The following is an 11,929-nucleotide window of genomic DNA, read 5'->3' as shown; positions in this document are numbered from 1 at the left end:
ATTCAAGTCCCCTTCGAAAGGAAGATCTTAAATTTGAAAACAAGTTTTGGGATCCGCTTTAACTTTTAAAATCATTTTGAAGACTCGAAAACATTTTTGAAAATGTTTGGAGTAATGCTGATTTAATAAAATAAATCAGTCCCGATATGTTGGAGAATATCTGAATATTATTATTTAAATAATATTCCCATAAAGGATAATCTTTATAAAAATAATTGAAGTAGAAGTTTTAAAACTCATACTTGAAATGAATAATAAATAACCAAAGATATACTTATACGAAAGTATGATCTTTATTTGAATAATCGAAAATAAGTTTGATTATCGAAATATTATTCTTTAATAAAATAAAGAATATTATTTAATAAAATAAGCGGAGTCATAAGTCCTCGAATGAATATTCAAAATAATATTCATTAAATAAAATAAGCGGAGTCATAAGTTCTCGAATGAATATTCAAAATAATATTCATCAAATAAAATAAGGTTATCGAATAAACCTTATTCGATTAATAGTTTTGAAAACTATATCTATATATATATAAATATATATATATATATATATATATATAATCGGGAACATCGACTCCCGGTTTAGAAAAATGTTCACCTTTGGGTCCCCTATACTAAGGGTATACGCAACTATTGCTTATCTCTAGCATAGGTATTATGCAGTTTATAATCATTTGAATTGATAATAGAATATCAAGATTACAAAAAAGGCATGCATATATATATATCATATCAACATACTCCAATATATCGCAAGATTTGCTAATAACAATTATGCACTTATCACAAGATAATGTATATACATATTTACATCACAACAACAGTTATACAGGTAGAAAACTTGACTGAGCAACTGGGGTTGGTAAATGGCCTGGGACGAGTCTGATAACCTATAAACAACATATAAGTTGTAATTAAACCAAAGTCGCTTAAGAAACTAGACTTTAACCAATTAGACTCTAATGTTCGCTTTTGCGCTTAACGATTCACTTAAGTCGCTCGAGTACCCTCGGCTCCACCATTTTTAATAAATTAACCATTTAGAATTTTAAGGCGATTCTTTCGCGAGTACTCTACCAACCGCCTAATCCACTTTACATAAATGTTTCATACTCCAATTAGTCATTTAAGGACCTTAACCGAGGTTTCAAAGTAAGGCGAGGGGTAATGGTTCGTTCGCGAAACGCCGTTACTTAAAACGGTCGTTTCTCCTAAACCGTACATCGGATTCAAGCGAACCACATATCAAAACGAAGCTCGTAACATGAACTATATAAACATAGAAATGGTCAGAATCTAACAGTGAGTTGACGGGTCCTGAAGTTAAGAACAAAAACAGTCTAAGGTAAATCGGGCATTTCGACGGCTATATTTACGCGATTACCAAAATTTAAACTACTCCAATCAACCACTAATCAACCACAGATCAATCACAAATCAACCATACAACCAAACTTCATCCAAATCCTGTTAAATCAGTCCATTACTTCATGTTTTAACCATCTTATTCAATCACAACAAGAGCTACTAACTATACTTAAGGTTCATTAACCAATAACCAAGATTTACAACTCAAACTCATTACAAATCCAAACAAACTCTAAATATACATGAATCATTCTCTCATGAACTATAACAACAAAACCAAACCTAATACTCAAAGTAAAGTTAGGGTTTGGAGGGGTTATACCTTCCTTGGAGTGATTAGAGTAACTAGGAAGCCTTAAGAAGCCTTGAGATAGCTTAGGAACGCTTGGATCTTAAAGGAAATCAAAGAAAATAAAGTTAGTAATCTTGAAAACACAATTCATCATCTTCTTCCTTGATTTATTGGAAGAGATTCATGAAGAAATAGAAGCTTAAACTCCTAGGATATGCTTATCTAATCATAAGGGACCTTGGGTAATTACCTTGCAATTTATCAAAGCTAGAATCTTGATTTTTGGAAATTTTCTTCTTGAAAAGATGAAAAAGTTTAGAGCTAGGTGTTCTTGGGTGAGTGTTTTATTTGTTGAATGTTTTGTGGTGGAAAATGAAGTGAATGGGATATTTGGATGATTTGTTGGTTAATTAAAGTGAGTGGAGTATGACTAAGCATGACATCATCTTGGTGACTTCATCATTTGCCACTTGTCATCACTTGGTGGTGGAAGCATCTTCTTATGTTAATCCTTGCTTAATTGCTTGATTATCATCCATAATCCTTGCACTAATCTCTCTTGCATTACTTGTCGTTTAATTGTTTTACGACTCGTTTATCGTTTGTTCTTACTAATCGTTTGAGGGATCATATCCGGGATCTTATTACTTGGGTTCCCTTAACCTTTCTCAATATAGTATATTTCTTTTATGATCCTCTCTTATAATCCTTGAATTTAAATTCTTTTAATCATGTTACCTTATACTCAATTCTTTCAGTATCTGGTGGATTTTCGGGAAAAATCTAAGTGTTCGAATTTGGATTCTGACGATCTTTACATAAACTTATATACCATATAGAGTACTAATAAGATCTCAGAATATCAATAAAAGAATTGCTACACATTGTGGCATGAAAAGTTTTCTTTTTTAGCATAATCAGCAAAATCACTATTCATAAGGGTTACAAAAAGTCTAATTTTTTTGGGGTTATTACATATATTATGCTAATTTACAAGTTGGGGGAAATTGTGAGATATATTTGATAATGTCATGACTAATATGATTTGTGTTTAATTTTCAGATCTTACTTAACATGACAAATCAGTACTTAACTGGAAATCAGTACTTATACTGGAGTCAGTACTTAAGATATCAGAACTTAAGTTGTCAGAACTTAAGTTATCATGAGCTATTTATCACGAGATAATATCAGGACTTAAGGAGACTTTCAGATAAGGAAGGCGGCTGATTGAAGGGAAAGAAGATCAAGACAAACGCAAGTAGAGATATACATGAAGAAGGAATTCTATGAAGAATAGAATACTTGGAAGAAAAGATAAATGGTTGATATATTTTAGGAAGCAGAATTATATTCCATATCAATTAGAATTTATCTTGTAACTGTGTAGTATATAAACACAGACATAGGGTTTACACTATATGTGTTATCATAATCGAAGTTATTATTCATTGTAACCCTAGCAGCTCTCGTGATAAGTTGTTCATCACTGAGAGAGGATAGTTCCATATTGTAACAGAGTTTATTGTGTTAAATAAAATCTGTTTTATGTGTTCTTATATTCGATTTGATTGTGATAAACACTGTATTCAACCCCCTTCTACAGTGTGTGAGACCTAAAGATCTGTTAAAGCTTCTATTAGAGCTAAGTGTTATATCCTCTCTTTGTCAATTCAGTTCCGAATTTATATTTTTGTTTGCCTTTGTGTTTTGTTTCGTTAATTGGTTATTTTCCTGTTCTTGTTAATTATGAAATATATATATATATATAACTGCCTCATTGTTGCGCGTAGTATTAGTTTACGTACCCAACAGTTAAAGTCTTCAATCACACAACATAGTAAGTTATATCTCGCATCAAGAGACCTTAACAGCTCTCATGATATACGTCTTTTTCCCTACTCATGCCCCACATAAAAACCTGTATATTTCCATTTACCAACTTATTCATTCTCCACTTCAAAATTAATATAGTGCATACCTCCATCGATGATCTAACATCCTCCTTCATTCTTCCAGACTAAAGTTATACCTCTACTATGATCTACTATGCCCTTGAGCATCCATAAGTCATAACTTATCAATCCGCAAAGTTCAAACTTTTATAAAATTCAATCACTTTATTTTTTCCTACTAATGTTCCCGATAAAAAGTTATACTGGGCTTCATTTGTTGGCATATTTCCTTAATAAAACGAATTGTTCATGGGTTAACCAATCCACAATAATTTCACGCTAAAATACTCATGGGCTTAAGAGCGCCTGCAATTCAGGTCCCGCCTCTAACAAGTTTTTTGGCCCAATAGCTTTATTATTATCAGATAATATATCTTCATCATCATTTTCCGTAATTGACTCCACCTATGATCTTTTCCTTTTAGTGTCAATCACAACGACTTCCTTATTCAAATTATAACTCCCATATCCATTTCATCCGAAATTTGAGCATTTTTGTTACTCAACGGATTATGATTGTTCCACTAATCACGATGTGTATAAGAGATTACACCCATTTACCCTGAAATTTCGCTCAACACTCATTTTGTCTCCATGAAGCTCGGTGCCATCTCCCCTACATCGTGCATAGTGGTGGAAAAACCAGCACCAACCTGTGTTGTCCATGGTTGACTTGGCACTAAGCTATTTCTTAACCATTTAACTCATATATTTTGACTTATGCCATTTTTCATATGTGCTCTGAGCCATATTTCATAAACTCATTCAATAACTTTATCAAGGTTAGTATAAACAACATTACAATCTCTCCCTGACACCTCAATATTCCACAAATAAAACAAAATGTACTCAAGCTTTCATATTTAAAATTAACCCAACTCTAAGCACCTACCTCCCGTTTTATCTCAATCCCCCTCTTCAACGGTTTATTAATTTCTATTGTAACTATATCCCTCATGTACATACTACATTTTTCGTACCCCATTCATATTCAAAGGATCCGTTTGGAAAATTTTCAATACGTTGTATAACTGTATCTGACACCATTCTTGCGGGGAGATTGTAGATCTGCACCGATATATCCACCTTGTTAAGTTGAACCATATGTGAATCTTCATTACCTTGTAACTTATTATACATTAATAGCTCGAAGGTCAAATACCCTCCATTAATCACCTCTTGTAAATGCAACATACGGAATTACAAAAATGATTAACTATGACCTTCCAAATCGTGTATTGCCATTTATTTTTTTGGTTGTCATAATAACGTCAATTCATTTTACATAACATTAAAGTTTATGTTCTTCTTTGTGGGGAATCACCCCACTAGGACGAACATTTGTTTATTTAATATCACTTCCCCTCCTCCAATTACCACTCCATCTTCTTTTTTTTCTTCTAATGTCGATTTTGAATAAATCTCTTCCAAATACGGCGATGACAAAATCATATTTTCATTTGAAATACACCTAATTAAGAAATATTGAAATAATCTATTTCAACACAAATTAATTAAAATACACCTTGTTACATGAACGAGACTAAAACTTGCAACTCATGCAAGACATATATGAATATGGATGAATGAAGATTCTAAAATTTAGGGATTCTATTCGAAAATGATTTGTTTGGTGATTTTGATTCGATGGGACATGCTTTTTTACATACTGGATATCATATAATTATTTGATTTGAATCACACTTTCTTTGATCACGCATTTTTAAAAATTTACGAATACTGTCCTATTCATTTCTTATATCACAAATTAAACTTTTTTTCCACAAATTAAACTTTTTTTCCATTTTATTATTTTTTTACTATTCCCCCAAAAACAATTAGTCTTATGTAATTTATAATAATTATTAGAGCAATATAAATTATTTACTAATTTTAATTTTTTGAGCATAATAGTTTTCTAAGTATAAAATCATATTATGTTTTTAATAATAATATAAAGTTAATGTTTGTACTTTTGAGTAATCAAACTTTGATCTATTTGTTTAATAGTGCTATTATTGAATGAAAATAACTACTGTGGATATTTATACACGTGCGATGCACGAGAATTTTTATAAATTATTAATATAAATTTGTTTGAAATAATTTTTTCTTCAAAAATATCATTTTAATTAAACTTTATATAAATTTTATTGAAGTTAATAATATATATTTAGTATTATTATTTCAGTTTATGTTACGTTTTTAAAATGATCTTTTTTCCTTTATTGATTATTTTGAATATAAACATTATTGGTGGGTTTTTTATTCATTAATTTTGTAATATGATATATTTTTATAAGATCCTTACTTCTATTTTATTTTTTATTTTATTTATGTTTATTTTTATTTACATGTATTTTTTTGTAACTAATCACACATGTCAGGAGTGTATTTTTAATTATATTAATGCGTAAAATTTATTGGTCACATAGTCATTCATCTGATTGCGATTTTTTTTCTTTCTTGAGTTTTGAAATAACGATACTACCCTGATGACCAAACAATCAGAGCTCCCTTGCACCAATAGGACCCGCTCAATGCACGGATGCTTTCAAAATATTGTTTTCTTATGAGATTCTTTATGAACAAATAATATTTGAGAAAATGACAAATTTGTAATATATTAATTTCCCTACTTTATTTTATTACTTATTAAAACACTTTGATCTCTTATTTTCTAAATCTTTATTTGCATTTTTTTGTTATATAATTTTTTTTAATTATATTATTGTGTCAATATGTTATAAATTTGAATTTTATTAATTGCTAACTTCTATGTTAACAATATATATTTAGAAAAGATTATTACAACTTTAATTGTAAACGATAATTTTTCATTATCTTATTGTTGGGCACTGTGTATACGTGTGATTAGTTGCTTCTAGTTCTAGGTGCTTATAGTTTCTTTTAGGTGCTTATATCACTTCTAAAATTTATTATCTTTATAACTAGGTGAAATAACCGCGGTTCGCGCGATTGTTAAAAAATACTCGGAGATCTACGATATATCAAATTTGTTAAAATATTTATACTTGTAAAAATAATAGGTAGCATCGTAAATTTTGACATTTATAGTAAAATTAAACTTGTTAAATATTTTGCATCTTTTTTATCTTGCAAATTATAAAAATTTGAGTAGACATGTATACCAATTTAGAAGCCGAGTACAAATAGCTAACCAGACGTCCAAAATTTAAGATCAATAACAAATCTTGTAGCTCAATTTAAAAGAGTCAATAGTTCAAAAAGCTAAAGCTAATAACCAATTTCCGTAAAAGAGCCTATAAGTCATATTCCCATGACAATATAGTATAATGAAGAAACTGGATATTCAAAATTTCAAATCTTTTTCCTGCCATACGTATACATCGGTGAGTTTGCTGTAGAGGTTATTGGGAAGGGTTCTGAAGTTGAATGGCTTGTTGCATTCATAATTTTACTGTCATACAGATAAATAGCTGAAGATGATAGTGTTGTTTTAAAACAATCTGTTTATAACCCTAAACAACCTTGACGTAATCTACAAAAAAAATTGTTACATGCATGTGCATAAATTAGTAAAAAAATAAATAGCCAGTGATTGTAGGTGTTACCCGGAACTCCAAAAAATAAAAATTCAATGGCCAGAGCAAGAGCGCAAGGTTACAAATTTACACGACAACTTGGCCAAGGGTCTCGTATTTACCAAAATTCAGATCATGGGAAGAGTTAACTTTTGAAGCTTAATAAATTTGACAGCATCCAACAACACCCTAAGATACATCCATAGGGGATACACGACATATCAAATTTCCATCTCCATGTGCGTGCCAAAAAGAAATGAGTGTATCTTTTACAATGCACTCCTTCAAATGGCAACAATAACTGCAGTGCATCAACTATTTCTTGAGGGTTTTTGTATTAAAGAAACAGTTGTATTGAGGAATCGAAGGTAGAAGGAAATTCCTGACCAAAAAAAGGTAGGAGGCAATTTTGCAATCATTCCCAAAAGTAAAATTTGTGAAAGCTAAATATAATTTCAGGAAAAAATGGTTTTATACTGAATTAAGTCATTAAAAGTGTATAATTAAATATTTAAAATGAACAAAATGTTTATTAGATAAAAGTAAAGTGCAACCATACTTTTTACATAAGCTTGCATAGTGCAACCATACTATTTCCACAAGCTTAAACGTTTTATTACTCTTGCGTCGCACAATAACCCGATATGTTATGGAATGTGTTATCCACCGGTTACTACTCTAACTTTAGGAATGCTAGTGTCTTGGTTTGAGTATTTCAATGTCAGAGGTGCAAGAAAACTAAAAGAAATGTAACTTATATTCTTGGAGGCATAAAAACAGGTGAGGCTATAGTGTTGTTTTCCGTACAGGACATGTGTGTTGTGTGTGCTATAAAAAATTTAGAAAAGTCTGATATCATACCGCTGTCGTATATGGATCCCTAAATATTTATAAGTTTAGTCCCTCACTTCACTATTAGCGTTGATCACGACCCGGCCTTATCATTTAGTCTCTTGATTCCTGATAGTGCGACATATACATGTCCACCAGTGAACAACTGGTTGGGCAGATACAGTCCAAAATGTTCTATAAATAAATATGATACATTAAAAAATTTCACAATCTAATATACATATCTCAAGGGATCTGTAGAAACAGTTTTTGTCAAACACTTCTTTCACTCATTTACCATGATCTCCGCAATAAAACTATTGTTCGGGAGATCATATTTACTAAATCTTACAATCACATATGCTAATTAACTAAAATATATAATCACACTTAAATTTAGTGATACTAAATCTGTTAGGACTACATTCATATTATTTTTATAGAAATAATAGAAAAGAATAGAATAATTTTCAAGGATTTCGTAGATGTGCCTCCCAAGTTCCCCTACACATCCATCCTTGAGTCAATTAATTAAGAAAATGAATATATATGAAAAATACCTATGATATGCATACAATAATTGAAGCTGATTGTTTTTCTTGTCAAAAGTAGCAAAAGCTGCAATCTAGTTGCAACGACGGAGACGCCATATGAAGCACATAAGCTAAAAAACTCTTAAACCATTATAATATATATGTTTATGTTCATATTTTGCTAGGTCTGAATTCCTTGTTTCGGGACTGTAACAACTTCATCATATGACAACATTATATGTTGATCAAGATCGTAACAGATAAAATCACACCCTATACCGAGATCAACATTATAAGCTAAGCTAAAAAGTATGAATATTGTCAATGATAACAACTAACAAACAAAAATTGTCAGAAAGAGAAAAGTTTTTAGCCTCAAATTATCTGAATCACGGAATAGTAAGATTTTACGATGAGAACATCAACAGTTGTTATTTTTGTTACCATTAAGAAAGTATGGAGCGGCTAAATATGATTTTCAAGTTATTAATTCTAATACATACACATGTACACACACAAACATTATCTTGTCAAAAACACCGAGAAGTTTTAGATAAACAGAGATTTAAAGACCAAAAAATATAGATAAAAAACAACTACAGCTAGGGGATGTGTACATGTTTCTGCGATGCGAGACAGTAACTCAGTTGTAGTTTTAAGGGGGAAAGGAACGTACTACTGTAGCACCTTTAATGAAGCCAAAATTACTGAATGGAGGTAATCAGCAACCATTCGAAGCAGCTAAAAATCAAACATAGTACAATATATACAACCTATCTGCAACGGAATACAAAGAAAATTCTAATATAAGAAGAAAGCAAAGCTAGTTAAGTACTTTTACCTGCAACATATAGTTTAATTAACTTCAAGAATAGGCAAAAAATAAAACATGACTTACCTAACACATAAAATAAAAAATAGGGTCTGAACCATGCTCACTCAAATGCTTTGTGATATAAAATTATATCACAAAAAATTTGTGCACATACGGATGGATCGACTTTAGAAGATTGAGAGAAAAATAAGACCAGTATGCCATTCACAAAAATTAACGTTGTTATGGAGGGATACTAGTATATCTTACCTACGGGCCCCATGTTAGCCTGTTATAATCCAATCTTGGAGCGTCTCAGCTTTGGGAGAGAAAAAGGCTGAATACTGAATATAAAAATTTGGCTCTTGACATTTCAGTAATTGGCGTGCAATTATGAGAAAGGGGAGAGAGTCAGGCTTCTTGATGGATAAAAAGGAGTCCTTCCTGTTTGAAAATTCAGTTCACAATATTCTAATTTCAATATACTACGGTGAATTTTTTTGTTAGTTATGGCATGGGCATATATGTATATAGATATATTAGTAAATAATTAATTTTATTTAGTAAAGTAAACACTGAAATACATATAAATCAGAAGAGTGTTGGTTCCTTGAATCACATCAATTAATGGAGTATACATACGAATTTGGAGAAAATACATATTTGAGTCTATTCTATGCAAATAGTGTCCTCAAGTCAATTATACACTTCCCTGCTAGTGTTGGGTGCATAGGGAAACTGTAATCACTCACCTTCTAGAACAAAATTAATGAACTCTTCACAGAAGGTTGCACTAATGTTCAACAGATTTTGATGAACAGTGACCAGAGTAGCTTTCTGAGGTTCGACTAGGAATTTTTTATGTTGTTTGTTTTTTTGTACCCTGCATTTTATGTATACATATGTGGTCATCAATATACATGTAGTCATCACTACAAGCACCTGATGGAAACCTAGGAAAGGGTAGTAACCAGGGAAGCAACAACTTAAAACAAAGAAAGCTTATAAGCACTATAAAGCCCACGTAGTCCCTAACTCATCACCAGAAATAACCACCAAAATAATTAAATTTTTAACAACAAAGGAACAATCTTGAATCATTGTATTCCAACTGAATATATATATATATGTAAGTTTTAGAAAAGGAGATAGAAAAATGATTAGAAGCAAACCTCATTGAACAAAAAATTTCCCCATAAGAGGTGAAGTATTGTCATTTCTTTAGTCTTTCCGCCCATTGTTTTGTAGCCACATTACTGCATATACAACTTTAAATGGTTAAAAGTGCTAAGTACATTATCTAACTGTGTGTACCACGATAATTAAGTTGAGTTCCAGCTATTGTGTAGCTACATTATTGCATATACAAATTTAAATGGTTAAAAGTGCCAAGTATATTATCTAATTGCGTGTATCAGGATAGTTGAGCTGAGTTCCAGCTCTGAGTTCCAGCTCTGACTGCTAAAAGTCATGTTCCAAAACCTTATGCATCAATTCAATGTGTATTTGTTGTTTGAAGAATGTGACTTAGGAAATTTGGTAGGACTTAAATAAATATCCAAGACGGAAAAGAGAAATTTATCAAGAAAATAATTAGGTACGCAACCCGGTCAAAGGGAGGTAGTGCCAGCTATCAAATTATATATCTTTGCATAATCTGTTAGCGATAATACTGTATCAATGCATAATTTATCAATAGCAAAAACGCGATTAAACCACTAAGCTGCTAAATTTACTTATGTAGCATCTAACTAAATTTACATTAGATAAAGGTGATGAATAAAATATAAGAAGCAATAACTTTTACTGGAAGTAATTTATAAAGTAAAAAGAAATTTGCTGCCTAAAAAGAGGTATAATTATGAAGCAAAATGCAGTAGAATAAGAAACCGTCCTTATCAATACAACAGAGGGAAAATATTGTAAAATACATCACATTGGTGGGAAGAACACATTTCCAAGAAAGGAAAACTGTGATAATAGACGAATAGTCGTAATGCACAATATAAGATTAAAAATTTACAATTAGTATCAGTAAAGTACAACAACAAATTGAAAGTATACAGTTAGTAAATGCTACAAAACACTCACCATATCCGCAAATTTCAAAGAAATTAAAATTATGTACCAGACAATAACAAAGTTGGTTGTCTAATGTTTGCGGGAAGCAATTCTCAAGAGGCACTAAACTATAATGGTTAACCAAGATCTGAACACAAAGAAAACAAAACTCATTTAAAGTACAAGTAGTAGATTAAAATGAAGGGAAACTCATTTGTGAGTACCTTTTCAAGATTGGGCGTTCTGAATAGGCAAAATTGTTTCCCCTTTAAACAACATCCATCTTCCTCACAGAAGAATATTGCGAACACCATTAATCTAATGTATGTGTTGCTGCAATTGCATATCGAGTCATGTGTATGTATTTTATGTGGTTGTCATTTCAAATCATTTGAAATGGGAAGGCGAGAAGACCATACTGAGAATTGAGAATAATTTAGAGAGGGCTTGATAAATTCAGAAAGAAATTTGAGGAAATTTCAAGGCCGCCGCGTAGA

At 31.1% G+C, this 11,929-nt stretch overlaps 1 long non-coding RNA gene across 3 annotated transcripts; it reads right to left on the bottom strand.

The window, feature by feature from the left end:
- Nucleotides 1-7,085: 7,085 nt before the first annotated feature.
- LOC141689699 (uncharacterized) lies at nucleotides 7,086-11,929 on the bottom strand. Of its 3 annotated transcripts, none has more exons than XR_012562476.1 (4): nucleotides 11,657-11,929; nucleotides 10,544-10,627; nucleotides 8,055-9,815; nucleotides 7,086-7,575 (listed from the first exon to the last, which is right to left on the bottom strand). It is a non-coding gene; the product is annotated as an uncharacterized LOC141689699 (long non-coding RNA). The 3 variants fall into 3 exon arrangements; XR_012562477.1 differs by having other exon boundaries at nucleotides 7,086-9,334; nucleotides 9,642-9,815; XR_012562475.1 differs by having other exon boundaries at nucleotides 7,086-9,815.

The sequence above is a fragment of the Apium graveolens genome, chromosome 10 (genome assembly GCF_009905375.1).
Source record: "Apium graveolens cultivar Ventura chromosome 10, ASM990537v1, whole genome shotgun sequence".
Classification (NCBI taxonomy): Eukaryota; Viridiplantae; Streptophyta; class Magnoliopsida; order Apiales; family Apiaceae; genus Apium; species Apium graveolens.
The sequence above is the reverse complement of the archived record's forward strand: the minus strand, read 5'-3'. Positions and strand labels throughout refer to the sequence as shown.